A 19,742-nucleotide genomic window follows, 5' to 3' on the forward strand; every position below is an offset into this window, starting at 1 on the left:
CGGATTATGCCACTCGAAGGCGAATAAGGGTTGGCTCTGGGGTGCCAGCGGCAGACTGAAGAAGGCGTCCTTTAAATCTAGTACAGTATACCAGACCCTGGAGGGCGCCAAGGAGCTCAAGAGAGTATATGGGTTGGGAACAGTTGGGTGTATGTCCGTGACCCTCTTAATACTTCCTGGAGGTCTTGTACCAGTTGGTAGTCATTTGTGTGAGGCTTTTTGACCGGCAGTAAGGGGGTGTTCCAGGGAGACTGGCAAGGAACTAGTACCCCTAGGCTTTGTAGTCTCCAGATGTGTGGCTGGATCCGCTTCCGGGCCTCCTGAGACGTGGGGTATTGTTTGATCCTTACCGGACTTTCTCCTGGCTTGAGCTCTACCAGGACCGGGGTCCTGTGAGCAGCTAGTCCTATCCCCCCTGTCTCTGCCCAAACTGAGGGGAATTCTTGTAGCCATCTGCCTATATTATCCTCTCTCGGGAGCGCCTCCTCGTGGAGGCGGTATTCATCCTCCAGTTTCATGGTCACGACCTGGATGGGGTGGCCCTTGCCATCGGTGACCTGAGGCCCCCCTTGTCTGGAAGTTATCTGAGCTCCAATCTTGGTCAGTAAGTCCTCTCCTAACAGCGGGTAGATGCATTCTGGTATTACCATAAAGGAGTGGGATACCCGTCCCGTCCCCAAATCTACCGTTCTTCGGGTAGTCCATGAATACTGGCTCATACCAGTTGCCCCTTGTACCCAGGACTTCTTGCTGGCTAGTTTTCCTTGTGGGGTGCGGAGGACCGAATGTTGTGCTCCGGTGTCGATGAGGAAGTCAACAGGGGTCTCCTCCACTTTAAGAGTTACCCTGGGTTCGGGGAGAGGGTCCGAACCCCGACTCCCCTAATCACTCAGTTCATCTAGCTCTAGGACTTTTACTCGATCAGTCTTGCTTCCCTTCCCGCCGGCCCTTTTCGGACAATCTCGGGCCCAATGCCCTCTCTCCTTGCAGTATGTGCACTGATCTCTCTGTAGCCTCTGCTTCCCCCCCTTGGTGGTTCCTTTACCTTTTCTTGCGTCGTCTGCCAGCTGCCAGAGACAGCGGTCTCGTTCCTCGGGGAAAGTCAGCAGTTGTAGCTATTAGTATTCTGGCCAGGTCTCGAGTCTGCTTACTGCTGGCAGCCGCCATGGCGTGAGCCTGCTTGTCCTCAAGAGGCTCCCCGTTATTATATACCTTTCGACTACCACCAGTAAGTCCTGCAGACTTTTTTTCTCCTAGTCTATCTATTTTCTGTAATTTTCTCCTAATGTCTATGGCTGATTGGTTTACAAAGGCCATGATAACAGCTGCCCTGCTTTCTGGAGCCTCTGGATCCATGGGGGTATAGGTCCATGATCCGTTCTAAAAAGGCAGCTGGAGATTCATCTTTTCCCTGTTGTACATTTCCTACCTTGGCCAAATTGGTTGGCTTTCTAGCAGCCATTTGGAGACCCCCCATTAGAGTCTGGCAGTAGACCCGGAGCCTCTCCTTACCTTCTGCCGTGTTGAAATCCCACTGGGGCCGAGTTAAGGAGAAGGAAGCATCTATCTGAGCCTGGTTGGTGGTGGGATTCCCGTCTGTGCCCGGAACTAGTTTTTGGGCCCCATTGAGGATTCTTTCTCTTTCTTCAGTCATGAACAGGACCTGCAAAAGCTGCTGGCAATCGTCCCACGTGGGCTGATGGGTAAAAAGAACAGAGTCTAATAAATCAATAAGCCCTGCCAGTTTCCCGGAAAACTTAGGCTTCTGAGCTTTCCAATTGTAGAGGTCACTAGTGGCGAAAGGCCAATAGTGATGGGGCTGATTCCTCTCCGCGTCTGGGGGTCCAGTGGCTTGCAGGGGCAGAATAGTGGAGTCAGCAGCGGAGGCGGATTGCTCCCTCTGAGCCCTTTGTCTGGTAAAGGGCGGGCTTCCCACTGGAGCGTTTCCGCCTCCCGCTCTCGGAAGAGCTTCTGCCTCCCCTGGAGGGGGAGGATGGTGTTCTTCCGGCATTCTAGGGGGTTACACGGGGGAGGAAAAATTAATTCTTCTTTAGTCCCCCCTTGTAGGACAGGGTAGAGGGGTGCTGAAGGCTGGGTAAGACTTTTCTTGTTTTCCTTCTTCTTTGTCCCCTGCAAAGCAAGAATAGGTTTTGGCTCAGGAGGGAGTGGGGCTAGGAAGGGCTTAAGCCAAGAGGCTGGGTAGAGGGGTAGTCTGAGTCTGTCCCATAACGTCCGTCCAGTAAGTCCACAGAACAAAACAGAGAAACACAGAAACAGACAAACAGAGGGCCGTTAGAAACAGTCTTCCAACTCTGTGGAAGCAAAACAGAAAGCTAGCTCAGACCTTTGAGGGGATTCCACGTCCCTCCAAAACCGATGATGGGATTCCACGTTCCTCCTAAACCAAAAGCTAGACGACGGCCTCACGCCGACTGGTGGGAGCGACCTGCCTCGTCTCAGACCTTAGAGGGGATTCCACATCCCTCCAGAACCAATGAGGGGATTCCACATCCCTCCAAAAGGGAGGATCGGAACATCTTCCAAAACTCCCGGCCTGTGGTCCTCCAGTGCGTCCACTTAGACCGCGTTGGGCACTACTAGAATTTCAGAAATGAGCTCACACAGAAAAGACAGAACGAACAGACACTAACTGTGGCCAGTCAGGCTCTCCGGGTCGGGGGTCCCTCGGGGGTCTTGGGGATCCCGGGCCGAGCCCCCAAATGTTATGCCCAGAATTCGTGATCCCCAAAGACCACCAGGGAGCCGAGTCCGATGCAAAAGCTAAGAGCCTTTATTCGAGCTAGCTCGAGCTCAATCCCCTACCTGCACTGACACAGCGGTGAGATACCGGGGAGAGAGAGCAAGTTTCAAAAGCACAAAGGTTTTATTGGGGTCTAGGGGCAGTTGGTGAGGTAATGGCTGTGGCCTTGGCCGATTGGCTGGGGAAGGGTCTGAGTCCTGTTACTCAAGGGGAGGAGGCGTGGTCGGCCAGCGTAGGTCCGCCCCTTCATACTTTAGTAAACATTTGTGCTTTTTTTTTTTTTTTTTTGAACTGTGCAATTTGTTCTTCTCTAGGCAGGTTCTGTAATACTTCATATGTGAATGCTGGTACTCCTTCACAGTATTTAAAACAACATATTCAAATAGATATTTGAGTTTTACCCCTACCCTTGAAAGAGAAAGTAAATAAATTTGCTTCTTTTCTGTTTTTCTTAATTTCTAAAGTTATATTAGGTTTATAGAGGGCATGCTTTTAAAATTACATTTTTGGCTTTGAAAAAGGAAATATATTCAACAATCTAATAATTTTTAAAATATTAAAGTTAGAATATAATTATAATTTGTAAAATAACTCATTCTTCCACCAGATTCTTGAAACAAAAACATAGACCCTTTATTCATACTCCTGTTTCCAGGTCCTCATTCTTTTGGGAAAAAATGATATTTGGGAATTTGAAAGGTTCCACCTTTATATTTAGATCTGACAGAAATTTAAGAATAAATTCTATTCTTAAGCCCCCTGACAATTTTAAATATGTCTACACTTAATTTTTTATTAACTGTGTGTAGCTTGTTAATACATCTGATGGAAATCACAAGATTCTGTTGTGATATATTTGTATTTAATTTTTGTTCGGCTTAATTTTTTTTTTTTTTTTTTTTTTTAGTTTGGCTGTCTATTCTTCTAATGTTTGTTTATTTTTGAGAGCGAGAGCGAGAGAGAGAGAGAGAGAGAGAGAGAGAGAGCCAGGTGAGCATGAGCAGGAGAAGGGCAGAGAGAGGGAGACACAGAATCCGAAGCAGGCTCAAGGCTCTGAGCCTGGTCAGTGCAGAGCCCGATGTGGGATTCAAACCCACGAATTGTGAAATCATGACCGGAGCTGAAGTCAGACGCTTAACCAACTGAGCCACCCAGGTGTACCTGGCTTCTATCTTAAATGCTATACATTCAAATTTCAGTACCATTATACTATAGATCGTGTAGAAAAAGTTGAACAGTTTTGGAGGAAAAAAGAGAACTATTTCTTTAAATTGTCATAGTACTTTAAATATTTTAACTGTGTAACATTTGAAGTGTATGACAGAAACATTTGATATTTGTTAGACATCCTAAGGTCACTGCCATTTCTAATTTGATGAACTTCTTTATACAAAATTCCAACCTTATTTGCCCTATCCAATTTTTCTAACTTCCTTTTCCTCTTATTTTTAACAATATACTTAGCACTACAGTTGCATAAATGGAAATTTAGAATAAAAATTCTCAACCAAAACTTCCATTTTGCGCATTTCATTTTGTGTCAGACAATTCAGTTTTTACAAGTATTTATAGCCTATAGTAATTAATTTAAGCTAACAAGTACCTTAAAAGATCAAATATTTTAAATTACTAATAAAAACAAACATTTAAAACTATTCCTATTTACAAAGTTGGACTATTCTAATTTTCATCTTGCCTTTAACACTTTGAGGGAAAAGTTTATAAAATAATCTGAAGATTTACATTGGGAAATTAATGGATACTTATGGATACTAAAGAGTAGCAAGGAAAAAGTCTTCTTTTCTGGATAGTAGTTTCTAAAAGAGTATATTTCACCTGTTCCTCTGGTATTAGTTCTATGATAAAATTTTCCTTGTAGAAAGTTTTTATGTAATTCAGCCAGGCTTTCCTTATAATTTGTAAGAAGATGCCTTATAACTGAAACCTATAATTTATGCTTATGATTTATGTCAAAGTCAAATTCTTTTCTATTACTTTTAAGAGTCTTAAACATTTTCAGTATTAAAAAATGTATTATTTTCCCATTCAAAATCATTTCTGCTTTTAATATTCAAGCACGATAGGTAAGTGGTTGTTCTCCAAAGAAATTAACAGCTATGGATTTAAAATTCTGTTTCATTTTTTTCTTAGAAAATCTTAATATTATCCTTTTGGCTTTATGGAGGTGGACCATAAAATTGGCTGATAAACAAGTTAAGAAGTTAATTTTACCTTTATGTGTAAAGGTAAAATTTTCCAGATAAGAAAAAATCAGGCTTCATTAACTATGCAGATTGTAGGACTCTTCTCCATATTGCATGCTCTCGAACATAGAGGGCGCTGTTACATTGACGAAGACCACCATTTCAAGCAGTGATGTTTATAGCTCCTTTTAATGGCGAGGCCATCAGCTCCAATGTGTTTCATGACTGCTATGCATTAATCATTTTGCCTTTCTCTCAGTAAATATCTTTTTCTTAATGCTTTAATGAAGTTCTTTCCATAGGCTTTTATCTGAGATAAGTAAAGATGTGAATGTGAATGCATGGATGTATTTATGGAAAGCATTAGCTCATATGTTCAATGCTTCATGGCTTCCTGACAGTACCACTCTTAATTTTTAACACGTATAATATATCGTGACAAAAATCAGTCAACATGAGTCACTAGACATTAAATATTAAAAATTATGGAAAGACTGATAACTTGCTTTGACATTCTGGAAAAGCACACATTTTGTCACATTCATGCCAGGAAACAGAGACGAATATATTTAGGCTGAGTGATGAACAATATTTCTAGCAATACATAAAATAGCTCCAGTTAGTTTTTATGTTGATCATTCCAAGAAAAAGAAGGTTGTTTAAAATATTGTGATTTTGGAATTCAGTGATCTTAAAATTTTTATGTAGCTCGTTTGAGAATAGAGATATCTAATCAAAGAACAGGTAGGATACCTGTGGATGTTTTCTAAAGTGAGAACAATCAGAAGAAAGGCACCAAATTATCAATTTACAATACTATTCACTTCTCTCCTTAAAGCTATTAATGTTTTACTCATTCTTAAATGCTGACTTCGCATGTTACCACCTGCATGGCTGTTTTCCTATTGTAGAATACTCAGAGATTGGCCCAGATCCTGGGAATGAGCCTTAGCATACAGCATATATTTTTGTAATGATTAGGAAATATAGCTATTTCCTATATTTATCATCTGGCTTTATGTGCAATAAATGCTAGGCCAAAAAAATGTAAACAATACATGTATCAAGAGACTTAAGCATGTTTGTATGTTTAGATACTCTAACCCCATTGTCTAGAATCTCTATTCAAAATAATGTTCTGAGAGAGTAAAGATACCCTCATGAAGAAACAAAATATTTTTGCACTTCTAGAAACATCACAAGTAATTAAGAACGGTAGACTACTCAATGTGGTATTATAGAGATAATATATATTGTATGTTATATATGTATGTTTGTGTGTTTTAGTGGTTAAAAGATTCTCAAGTCTGAGAACTTGGGTTCAGATTCCAACCCAATCATTCACCAGCTATATCATCATGGAAAAATAATCTCTCTGCCTCAGTTCACTCATGTAGAAAATAGATATGAAAACAGTCTTTAAAACTGCATTCATAGGATTTTTGTAGGAATTAAATGATGTGGTCCCAGGTAGAATGTTTAAAAGTGTGTCTAGATCATATTAAAAGGTTGCTAATGTTATTTTTGTGGTTTTTCACATTTAAAGTGGTATTTTGTAACAATATATTTGCATTTACCAGCACCTAAGTCTTAACCTCTATCTATATGCTCTACAAGGGAAAGATATTACCAAAGCAAACTTTAAAAAGATGAATTGGTGTGTGTGTGGTGGCTTTTGAGAAGGAAGAAAATGAAGGAATGCTGACCAGTTAAAAATATACTGCAGTACTGAAATGAGGTCATATTAGAATATTCAGTCATGTCTTACCTCTGTCTGCAAAATACAGAGATATCAAAAGTACCCATCTATTATCATTTGGTCTTTTTGCTCCATGTTGTACTTTAATTATGATGTCTGCATATCATATCATAATGTTCCAGTAGTGAGTTCTGTGGAGTTTTATGTGTCTTTTGATGGGAAGAGATATGAATTCACAATTTAGAAATCCCATCACTACAAAGTTAGCCTTCTACCGGTCACTGAAAAGGTTGCTTTTCATTATAGTTATATCTGTCTATCTATCTATCTACCTACCTATCTATCTATCTATCTAGATTTGGAATTTCGTCATGTAGTCTAGATAGATGGATAGATAGATAATAGATAGATAGATAGATAGATAGATAGATAGATAGATAGATAATGAAATTTCAAATCATTCTGCTTATCTTTTACAACTTACTCCTCACCTCATGCTACTCAGCCACCTGGTGTCTGTGCTGTCGTTTGGACACTAAGCATCTCTCATCATAGGGCTTTATCTTGTCCCACACTTCCCAGCTTGTCAGGGAGTCAGTGTCATTCATTCTGATCTGCTTAAATGTCACCTACTAGAGAGGGTTCCGATAACTGCATCTGTGAAAATATTATCGCCATCCCATAACTCCATTTTTAAAAATTTTTAAGTATTGCATTTTATCACAAACATAAATTATATCTACCTAAATTTTGAATGTCTGGGAGCTCCTGGGTGGCATCTGACTCTTGTTTTCGGCCGAGGTCATGATTTCACACTTTGTGAGGTCAAGCCGTGCATTGGGCTCTTCACTGACAGTGTGAAGCCTGCTTGGGATTCTCTCTCTCCCTGTCTCTCTTCCCCCCCTCTCCCTCTCAAAATAAATAAGTAAACATTTAAAACAATTGTGAATGTCTGTCTTCCCCCACTAGTGTACAGTTCTACTGAAGCATGAGCTTTGTCTGTTTGCTTTTATGTCACTTGCCCCTAGAATATGAGACTAGTCAATTAAGACATATTAAGAGGCTGACTGATTATGACCAGTAATTTTTTTTGTTCAAACTCAGATGAAATTTCTATGCAATTTGAAACTATGTAAATTATAACTAGGTAAACTGGTGTCTTCTATAGATAACATCAACCAAGCATACTTTAAAAAGTTGCAGTACTATTCGTAGCATTTCCCAGTATTTACATACACACTGTTCTTAAGGGGGGAATTGAGCTGGATCTCATCATTGAGATTATGCAGCAACTGGTGAGGGTCAACATAAGCATCAGAGGAAACATAAAAATTAAAAATTGCTCTAAAAACCAAACAATGATTTGTTCCTATTTTTAAAAAGATTAGTATATTTAGAAATAAAGGGGGAAATGACATTTTACCTGACCTAAATCTTAATTTATATACTGTTCTAATTATCTGATGACCATTTTCTGAGTTGAAAAATAATTATATTTCGGATTATGCCACTACAATAAGATTTCTTACTTTGTCTTCTGGTTAAATGGTGTGAGCTGTGCAAACAAAGTGAAAAATACTAGTGCCCAAGTGACTACTCCTGTGTATTCATATTTTATGGTCTTTCTTTAGAATAAAACAGTATTTCTCTCTGAGGGAATATGTCATAAATAACAAAGCCTTAGAGACCACCCCTTTAGACTAAAAAGCCCTCTTGGCTTTCTAGAACAGAAAATAGTGACATAATCAGAGAATCTCAAGTATAGAAATACAATTAGAAGCATTATTCCGTTGATTCACCACATTCTTAAATCAAAATAGGGCTTTTGTTTCAAAGTATGATCTTTTTGTTCCATTTCCTATGTGGAATCCTTGTTTCAATAACTAAAGCACTCTTTAGTGCCTGAACTATTAAATAATTGAAAACGTTTTTTTTAATTTGTTTATTTTGAGAGAGACAGAGACAGTGTAAGTGGAGGAAGGGCAGAGGGAGAAACAGAATCCCAGGCAAGCTGCTCACTGTGAATGTGGAGGAGCCCAACGCGGGCTTGAGCCCACAAAACCATGAGATCATGACCTGAGCCTAAACCGAGAATCCAATGCTTACGACTGAACCACCCAGGCACCCCTAATTAAACAACGTTTAATGATGAATGAAAATAAAGACAACATCAAGTCAGTAAATCTTCATAAGTGCGTTCAGAGACCTGTGAAGAGAGTTGCCTCATGCTCTATCTCTGTAAAGATAGGGTACCAAGGTTTGAAGACATTGACTTTGGAACCAGAATCCCCCACATTCAAATCTCAGCTCAACCACACACTAAGAGTGTAATCTTTGGCAAATTACTTAACTCCCTCTCATCTTAATTCCCTTATAAATAAAATAGGGATTAATAATAATACCTGGACATAGAGGTTATCTAAAGAATTAACTGAATAGAATATTTGGTTCATTATAATCATACGAAAGCATTTTTTTTAAGTATTTAATATGGCTTTTTTTTATCTCTACAGAAATTGCCAATTATTTTGGGAATATGAGGTTGTTTTCATCATTTATCTTAGCCAGTTAATTTGAAATATTTCTATATGATGGTTCACTCTCTGTTTCCAGCACACACAAAAAAAGGAAAATAAATATTGTATATAATTCATTCATTACAATAAATATACATGAGTATCGCTGAGTCTATATTTAAAGGATGTTAGTGTAAGAGCCATAAGTTATCCCTATCCTGCTGATAGCTTGTAAGACATCGGGTCTTCTTTAACTACTCTTGAGCCTATTTCCATAGTGACATTGACATGACCATTGTAAATATTTACTAATCGTACTTCATGCCTAATAGCAAGAGCAGTTCTGGGAAGGACGTGGTAGTGGATATAAAAAAATGTTTTTGCCATAGTCATTGTCCCCTAAGGAATAGAAGAATATTCAAAATACTATTTATTTTTCAGAAGTGCAGGTTAATTCAGTTAACATTATTAATGTTATATTTTATGATATTTATTCTCACTTACTAATGAATTTTCAGATGCCTTACAAAACTGAGAAAGTCCTTCATGAAACTTAGTGAGCAGCCTCCTTGGGGGAAATTATCAGTTTACAAGTGCTTTTTTAAGAAGGAAGTATCATACTGTAATTGGAACTTTAATTGATGCCTTGATATCCATACATTGGTAAATAAATGGCCTGCTGCTGAAAATAGAAAGGTATTTACATGAATGAAATTTGCATTATTTATTTAGGTTCTTCATAATATTTTACACTCTTAAACTCTTTTCTACCTCTCTCTTCCTCTCCCTCCTGAGCACACACGAGCATGCACACACACTCACACACACACACACACACACACTCATCTGATGTATTCTGAACAGAAAATCTAGATGGTTTATTCATTGAGAGAGAAGCCACATAGGAGTATAAGGTCTGAAAAATTCACTCTGGAATCGTATTCAAACATGGTGCATGTTCAATGCTTATATGATGTTTGTTGTGAATTAGCTGCAGTTAACTACAGGACTCAAGTAGTACCTGTTAACAGCTTTCCCCCCTTTTATTTTATATCCAGCTGTGCTTTCCACATCGGTTTCATATAATTGGCAGTTTTTCTTTGAATATGAAAACAAGAGTTAAAATCACAGTATACCTCTGCTATTGGCACTTTGCCATTTGGTGTTTATTTTACATCTTTTTCACTGTGAGAAAAATCTGATGTATAACCAATAAGTAACTTGCTGCATGTACTTTAAGATGAATCCTTCATGGAGCATTTCCTTTTGCTTTACTTCCATCGTTCAGTATGTGCCCTTTGTCTTTGCTCCTGGTAATATGAGTCCTACACATATTTGGTGTTCTGGTTTTGGTTGGTGGGTTAGATGACTCAGTGTTATCAGAATTTTTCTCAGCATGTTCACTGCCTCGAGTTTTTCTGTCAGGTTTTTCTAAAATATTTTCTTTACATTTTTTTAATTTACTTTGAGAGAGAGAGAGTGAGTGAGAGAGAGAGAGAGAGAGTGAGTGAGGGAGGGACAGAGAGAGAGGGAGAGAGTGAATCCCAAGCAGGCTCTTCATTGATAGTCCTGATGCAGGGCTTGAACCCATGAGTGGTCAGATCATTACTTGAGCTGAAATCAAGAATTGGACATTTAACTGACTAAGCCTCCCCCAGGTGCCTCTAAAATATTTTTAGCAATAAAAAATAAAAGCAAAAAATTTGAAGGCAAAATTGGAAAAAGCTAAAGTTAATCTTATACAAATACTTTGCACAACTTATTTAAATTATTCAAGTTTATTTCTGCGTTAGAATATGTGAAACCAGAGGGCAGGCATAGAGTTAAGCTGTGTGCTGTTTACTAACTCAGCTGTCTACTGACTATCATAGCATGTTTGTAGAAATTAAGGAAAGGAAGAATAATAAAGGTTAAGTATACAGTAATTCCATGGTATATTGTTAAGACCTTGAATGTCAGGTAATGTAGGTGTATATGTCCAACTTTGTAGCAATTGTTCAAATGTGATCAGATTGTGTAGTTGGACATGAAGCCTGCAATAAGTGCCCATTTAATAAAAAAAACACTCATAAAAGATAATTCTTTTTATATCAATCAGAAATCTTAGATATAAGAAATAAAAATTAAACCTGGCTGAAGTAAGCAAAAATTGAGTATATTAAAAGATCCTTGGTGGCAAAAAGAATCACTGAATAGCCTCTAGGTGAAAGTCAGAAAATGTAAACATGGAGTCCCATCCAATGTCAAGACAAGTTAAGCCTGCTCCGTCATGGCTGAGGACTAGACATTACTTCCAGTGCCCTGGCTCTAACCTTTCAGATTTGTTTACTGGAGAAACCACTGCCAGAAATGACTTTCTGCAGTAATACTTTCTTGGACCATTAGCTACAGATTCTAAGACCAGGGCAGCTGTATGTTTTGGCTAAGTCTAAGGCATATTCTGTGCTTTAAAAGCACATGATCATGAAAATAAGTACAAGCTCACCTCATTTTATGGCACTTTACCCTGCTTTGCAACTATTGATTCCATTTCTTACAAATTGAAGGTTTGTGTCAATCCTACTGCAAGCAAACTGATTGGTGCCATTTTTCTAACAGTGTTTGCTCACTTCATGTCTCTGTGTCACATTTTGGTAATTCTCACAACATTTCACTTTTTCATTATTATTATGTTGGCCATGGTGATCTTTGGTCAGTAATCATTGATGTTATTGTCATTGTTTTGGAGTGCCATGAATCATGCCCATATAAGATGGCAAACTTTGTTTTCTATTTTAGAAATAATTTAGATGAAAAATTTTTAGAAGAATTGAAAGCACATTAACATTAATAAACTGTTGCTTAGTAATGAGCATTTCATGTAGAATGGGCTATTCCTTCTTCATCAGATGTGGGTTTTTTTTAATATTTCAAGTTTTTATTTAAATCAATTAATATATAGTGTGTTTTTAGTTTCCAGAGTAGAATTTAGTGATTCACCACTTATGTATAATACCCAGTGTTCATCACAAGTGCCTCCTTAGTACTCATCACCCATTTAGCCTATCCCTCCTCCTATCCCCCTCCAGAAACTCTTAGTTTGTTCTCTATAGTTAAGAGCTTCTTATGGTTTGTCTCCCTCTCTTTTTTTCCCCTTTTCCCATGTTCAGCTATTTTGTTTCTCAAATTCCACATATTTGTGAAAGTATATGGTATTTGTCTTTCTCTGACTGACTTATATCACTTAGCATAATACACTCTGGTTCCATCCACATCATTGCAAATGGCAAGATTTGGTTCTCTTTGACGGCTGAGTAAGATCCCTGTGTGTGTGTGTGTGTGTATGTAACCTCTTCTTTATCCCTCCTCAGTAAATGGGCATTTGGGTTCTTTCCATAATTTTCTATTGTTGATAATGCTGCTATAAACATTGGGGTGCATCAGCCATTTTTGTATCCTTTGAAAAAATACCTAGTAGTGCAATTCCTGGATCATAGGGTAGTTCTATTTTTCACATTTTGAGGAACCTCAATACTGTTTTCCAGAGTGGCTACACCAGGATGCATTCCCACCAACAGTGTAAGATATTTCTGCTTTGTCCAAATCCTCACCAACAACATCTGTTGCTTCCTGCATTGTTAATTTTAGCCATTCTGACAGGTGTGAGGTGGTATCTCATTGTAGATTTGTAGTTCCTGATGATGAGTGATGTTGAGCATCTTTTCATGTGTTTGTTAGCCATTTTTGTGTCTTCTTTGGAAAAATACCCATTCATATTCATGTCTTCTGCCCATTTCTTACCTGGATTATTTAGTCTTTTGGGTGTTGATTTTAATAAGTTCTTTAGATTTTAGATACTAACCTTTTATCTGATATGTAATTTGCAAATATCTTCTCCCATTGCATAGGTTGCCTTTTAGTTGTGTTGATTGTTTCCTTCACTGTGCAGAAGATCTTGTTGAAGTCCCAAAAGTTCATTTTTGCTTTTGTTTCCTGAACGATGGTCAACTTAATAGATAAATGTTGTGTATGTTCTGACTACTCCACCAACTGGCTGTTCCCACATCTTTCTTTCTCTCTCCAGCCTCCCTATATCCTGAGACATAACAGTATTGAAACTAGGTCAAGTAATAACTCTACAATGGCCTCTAAGTGTTCAAGTGAAAGAAAGAGTCACATGTCTCCTACTTTACATCAGAAGCTAGAAATGACTAAGCTTAATGAGGAATACATGTTGAAGGCCAAAGTAGGCTGAAAACTAGGCCTCTTGTGCCAAATAGTTAGCCAAGTTGTGAATGCAAAGGAAAAGTCCCTGAAGGATATTAAAAGTGCTACTCCAGTGAATATATGAATGATAGGAAAGTGAAACAGCCTTATTGCTGAAAGTTTAGCAGTTTAGATAGAAGATCAAACCAGCCACAACATTCTTTTAAGCCAAAGTCTATCCCAGAGAAAGGGCCTAACTTTTCAATTCCATGTAGGCTGAGAGAAGTAAGGATGCTGCAGAAGAAAAGCTTGAAGCTAGTAGAGGTTGTTTCATGGGAAATAAGCTATTCCATAACATCAAGGTATGAGATAAAGCAGTGAGTGCTGATGTAGAAGCCATAACATATTATCCAGAAGATCTAGCTAAGATAATTAATGAAGGTGGCTACACTAAACAATAGATTTTCAATGTAGATATAATATCCTTTTATTGAAAGAAGATATTATCTAGGAATTTCGTAGCTAAAGAGGAGAAGTCAATGCCTGGCTCCAAAACTTCAAAGGGCAGGGTGATTCTTGTTACGGGCTAATGCAGCTGGTGACTTGAAGTTGAAACCAGTGCTCATTTACCATTCTGAAAATCCTAGGGCCCTTAAGAATTATACTAAAGTTACTCTGCCTGTGATCAATAAATGGAACAAGAAAGCAAGGATGATAATTGATCTGTTAACAACATGGTTTTTTGACAATTTTAAACCTACTGTCGAGACCTGCTGCTCAGAAAAAGATTCTTTTCAAAATATTACTGCTCGTTGACAATGCACAATGATCGGTCAAGAGCTCTGATGGAGATGTACAATGAGATTAATGTTGTTTTGCTGCGTGCTAACACAGTATCTATTCTGAAGCCTACGGATCAAGGAGTAATTTCCACATTCGAGTCTTATTATTTACAAAATAGATTTTGAAATGCTAGAGCTTCCATAGATAGTCATTTCTCTGATGGATCTGGGCAAAGTAAGTTTAAAACTTTCTGGGAAGGCGTCACCATTCTAAATGCCATTAAAGACATATGTGATTCATGGGAAGAGGTAAAAATATCAATATGAACAGGAGTTTGGAAGAAGTTGATTCCAGCCCTCATGGATGACTTTGAGGGGTTCAGGACTTCAGTGGGAGAAGTAACGGCAGATGTGGTGGGAATAGCAAGAGAACTAGAGTTAGAAGTGGAGCCTGAAGATGTGACTGAATTGCTGCAATCTCATGGTAAAATTTTAATGGATGAGGAGTTGCTTTTTATGGATGAGCACAGAAAGGGAATTCCCTTTTGAGGGAATCTTCTGGTGAAGATACTGTGAAGACTGTTGAAATGAAAGCAAAGGATTTAGAATGGTACACAAACTTCGTTGGTAAAGCAGCAGTAGGGTTTATTAATACCAATTTTTAAAGGAATTCTACTGTAGGTAAAATGTTATCAAGCAGCATCTCATGCTATAGAGAAATCTGTCTTGAAAGGAAGAGTCAATTGATGCCTCAAACATCACTGCTGTCTTAGTTTTACAAAATTAACACAACCACCCCAACCTTCAGCAATCACCACGCTCTTTGATCAGTGGCCATCGACATTGACAAAAGATGCTCTACCAGCAAAAAGACTGGGACTTGTTGATAGCTCAGAGAGTGGTTTGCATTTTTTAGCAATAAAATATTTTTAATTAAGATATGCGCATAGTTTTTTTAGATATAATACTATTGCACACTTATTAGGGTATGGTATAGTGTAAAAATAATGTTTGTATCCATTGGGAAACCAAAAAATTCATTTGACTTGCTTTATTGTGATACTTGCTCTATTGCAGTGGTCAAACCAAACACACAATATCTCCCACAACATGCCTGTATCTGGCATGTTCAGCTTCTTCTTAGTGTTACTTCTCCCAAGATTGGTAAAGGGGATCTGGTAGTCCATCTAAAAGATACTACTTCCCCTCTACTTTTTATCTATCTTTTTGTGGAACTCTGTGCTTGAGTCTGATGGACTTTTCAACTTGTTCTTTACTGCTAAGATGTGATGGAAGTAAGGCGAAAAAAAAATCCTTATGACTTCTACTTGAGTCTTCTGGGACATTTACTTTGGAGTTTCTCACTTTAAAACCCACCTATCATACAGCGATAAGTCCAGGACACATAAGAGGCCATGTGTTGATGCTCTGATCAAAAGCCTCTCTTGAACTTCCAGCCAATAGCCAGTTTCAGTTGTCAGCCACTGTCATCCATGTGAGTAAGCTGTCAGATGTCCAGACCAGTCAAACTTGTAAGACCACTGTAGTCTCAAATAACACATGACTGCCACCCCTTGGAAGAGATCACAAGCAAGAACTGGTCAACTGAACCTAGGGAATCCTCAAACCATGAGAACCCATAATACATTGTTGTTTAGCCACTATATTTTGAGATTGTTATGCAGAAAAGATATCAACAAAATAAGACAATTCCACAAACGTAGGAAAAGTTTAAGATTCTGGGCAGAAGGAAAGGAGGGAGGAAGAGAGGGAGGCAGAAACAATGAAAGAGAAATGATTACTACAAATTTCACAAATTTACAAAGTATACCTGGTTTTGATTTCATTTAACCTATCAAACATAGCATAATATTTTTTTTAAACACTAACATTTCTTAAATGACAAGGACTACTAGAAGCCCTCTTGCAGAGATTTGTTTCTTGACTGTTCATAAATCCATCACCGTTCTTTGAAAGATACAACTATATTTCAAAAGATAAAAAATAATCAGGCTCACAGAAGATAAATAATTTTCCTAAGATCACATAGTTAATTGTTGCCAGAGGCAAGTTATAGACTCAAGTCTTTATGAATCCAAAGGCAAATTTTAACTTCAGTATATTGCCAAATTTGTCCTTTCCCTCTTTTATTCAATAATGTGAAACTAGTTTGATAAAGTTTATTTATTTCAAAGAAAATATGCAACATATATCAGCTCAGAACTGATTGCTTAGAATTGCACATGTGATTTTGAGAAGACAACAGTAACACCTGGTGATCTATAATACCAATTATATTTCTAGTTTTATGAACAAGGCTTGCTAAGAGTCTCCACACCAATTATTTGCTTTGAAACATGCTTGACTAGGACTTCTGCCAATATATGCCTTCAGAGCCATTCTGGAGACATGCAAACACCCACTTATCCATAGTATGTGCCCACCAACTTGAGTTGGTGTAAGAATTTAGATGTAAGCATAACGAATTGTGGGGTGAAGGCAGAGAGGGCAAGATTGCTCACACTCACTATTTATTTATAAAAAAATAAGTAATGTAGTGGGAGAATTATTTGTCAGTTTAGCTGGCGTGTCAAATTGAATGATTATGGGGTCACACAGTGAAATACTTAAATAAATTAGCCTTTTTGTAATGAACCTTGTATTGGCATTACTGGTAGTTAATTGTTGCAACAGGACAGTTATAACATGAATAAATACAAGCACATTATTTCCTAATAGCATGCTAAACTAGAATCAAAACAGGCATAGATAAGCATGGATTAAAGTTGAATGGCAATTAAATAAACACTGACACATTTTCTGATTTGTCTTCTCAAATGACTCAATTGGTTAAAAGCCATTAGAATCAGAAACAGTGCTGAGAATAAAAATTCAAAAGGTGTTCATATTTACAAAACTTATATGGATAATGAGAAGTCTTAGAGTCAAAAATAAATATGAAATTATGTATTTTTGAGCTTTCTTAGCATTTATTTTTTAATGAAATATGTATTTTTGAAATAGAAAAATTGGATAATTTTTCCAGAAATAAAGAAGATATCGTCAGTACTAACCTATAGGGAGTATGTTGTGACTACAAATTAAAATAAAATGATCACTTAGTGAAGTTTAACATCACCGACTCTATTCTGGAGAACTTTGATATTGGCACAGAATGTGTAGACTTTAATTTCTCCAAACTTACAAACAACATCTTTGTATCCCTCTTCTCTAGTTACTGGTCTACTTCTTTTTGATTAGCACAACTTTCTTGGATCCTTTCCTTCAGCCAGAGCAACATACTATCTTTTTAATCTCTTCTTCCCTATTTATGCTTCCCTGGCGGTCTGATTTGGTATCTTCTCCACATCTCTGAGCCCTCTAAAATTCAGAGTGCTGTGGGAAAACATGCTAACCAACCTGAATGCTGCCTCCTTCCCCTGGGAAAGACTGAAACTCGTCTGCCGCTACCTTAGACTCATAAGAGCGGATTAGAATTGTGCCTGCCTTCCCTGTGCACAATATTTAACAGAGAAGCTATTCATCTCAGAGGAAAATGAGCTCACAAAACAAAATAACATTTGCAGAGCATCTCTTTCAAAAGAAAAGGAAACTTTATGTTTACTTCTAGGAGTTGTATAGTCTTGGGTCTTACATTTAAGTCTAATCCATTTCGAGTTAATTTTTGTGAATGGCATAATATAGGGTTCTAGTTTCATTCTTCTTTTGTTGTTGTTCCTCATTAGATCCTTGTAACTCATTTATATTATAACTGAAATTTTATACCCTTTTACCAAACTGTCCCTATTTTCTCCATCCCTGGCAATCACTTTTCTGCTCTGTTTATGAGTTTGATATGTATTTTTTTAATTCCACAAATAAGTGTTACCGTACAGAATTTGTCACTCTCTGTCTAGCTTATTTTGCTTAGCATAATGCCAGGGTCCATCCAAGTTGTTGCAGATGACAAGATGTTCTTTTTTAAAGATGAACGATGATAGTCCATTGTATCACATTTTCTTTGTTTGTTCATTCATTGTAGACACTTAGGTTGTTTCTGTACCTTGGCTATTGTGAATAATGCTGCTAAGAACATAAAAGTACAGATATCTTACCAAGATAATGATTTTGTTTCCTTTGATAAATACCCAGAAGTGGGATTGCTGGATCATATGATAGTTCTATTTTTAATCTCTTGAGGAACTTCCATATTGTTTTTCATGGTGGCTGTACCAGTTTACATTCCCACCAACAGTATATAAGGGTTCCCTTCACATCCTTACCAACATGTATTATCTCTTGTCTTTTTAATAATAGGCATCCTAACAGATGTGAGGTGATACCTCATTGTGGTTTTGATTTGTGTTTTCCTGATGATTGCTAATCTTGAATACCTTTTCATGTACCTGTTGACCATTTGTATGTCTTCTTTGTTTTTTTCTTTATTGAGGACCTGGACAGTATGCCAACTACCGAGGAAGTAAAGATGAAAAACTTGACACAGACCCTATTCAAACAAAGTTTATAGTCTGGGGGGCCACCAAACGAGAAAACAGGAAGCTACAACAGAGGCACAGTCTAACACAGCGGGTTCTTAAACCTGTGGACCTCTGGAGCCAGAATGCCCAGGTTGTGAATCTGTCTCTTCCTTTTACTAGATCAGTGACTTTGGGCACATGACCTAACCTCTGCACACCTCAGTTTTCTTCTCTGTGAAATGGGAATATAATAGTAGTCCCCGTCTCAATGGATTGTTTTGAGGATTTATATAAAGCACTTAGAATACTGACATAGTAAAAGGCACTATGTAAGTATTGATAAGATCTAAAAATGCTAAAGATCAAGGATATAGGAACATAAAAGACATGCCTGACCCTCCTTGTGGAATCTGGCAAACCCAAAGGTAGGTGGGAATTGCCCAGCCAGGCCCGAGTCTGGCCTTGCTATAGGAAGGGTTCAGACCTAGGTTCATTTCCTTAGGTGCCAATGTCTCCTCCCCAGCTTCACAGTTTTACCACCACCATTTATTAAAGAGACTTTTCTTGTTCCATGTGTGCACTTGTCACCCCTAAAAAAGGTTAGTTGACTGTATATGGTGCTTTTATTTCTGGGCTGTCTCTTCTGTTGCATTGGTCTATGTGTCTGCTTTTGTGCCAGTACCATGCCTGTTGTGATTACTATAGCTCTGTAATAGAGTTGGAAATTATAAAATTGTGCTGCCTCCAGACGTATTCTTTCTTAGAATTTCTTTGGTTCTTTGGGGTTTGTGTAGCTCCATACAAATTTTAGGATTGTTGTTTCTATTTCTGCCCCAAATGCCATTGGAATTATGATAGAGATAGCAATGGATTTGTAGATGGATGGGTTACTTAATTGTAATCATTTCACAATGTATACATATATCAAATCATCATGTTTTATACTTTAAGTGTATGTGATTTTATTTGTCAGTTGTACCTCAATAAAGCAGGAAAACAAAACAAAACAAAAGTACACTGCGTTACAATTTGTATCAGGAGCAGAAACATCAATATAGAACATCCTATTTTATAGTAACCTAATAATCACACTAAGTTATATAAGGAAATATATTTT

This window comes from Acinonyx jubatus, chromosome B4, assembly GCF_027475565.1.
Source record: "Acinonyx jubatus isolate Ajub_Pintada_27869175 chromosome B4, VMU_Ajub_asm_v1.0, whole genome shotgun sequence".
NCBI lineage: Eukaryota > Metazoa > Chordata > Mammalia > Carnivora > Felidae > Acinonyx > Acinonyx jubatus.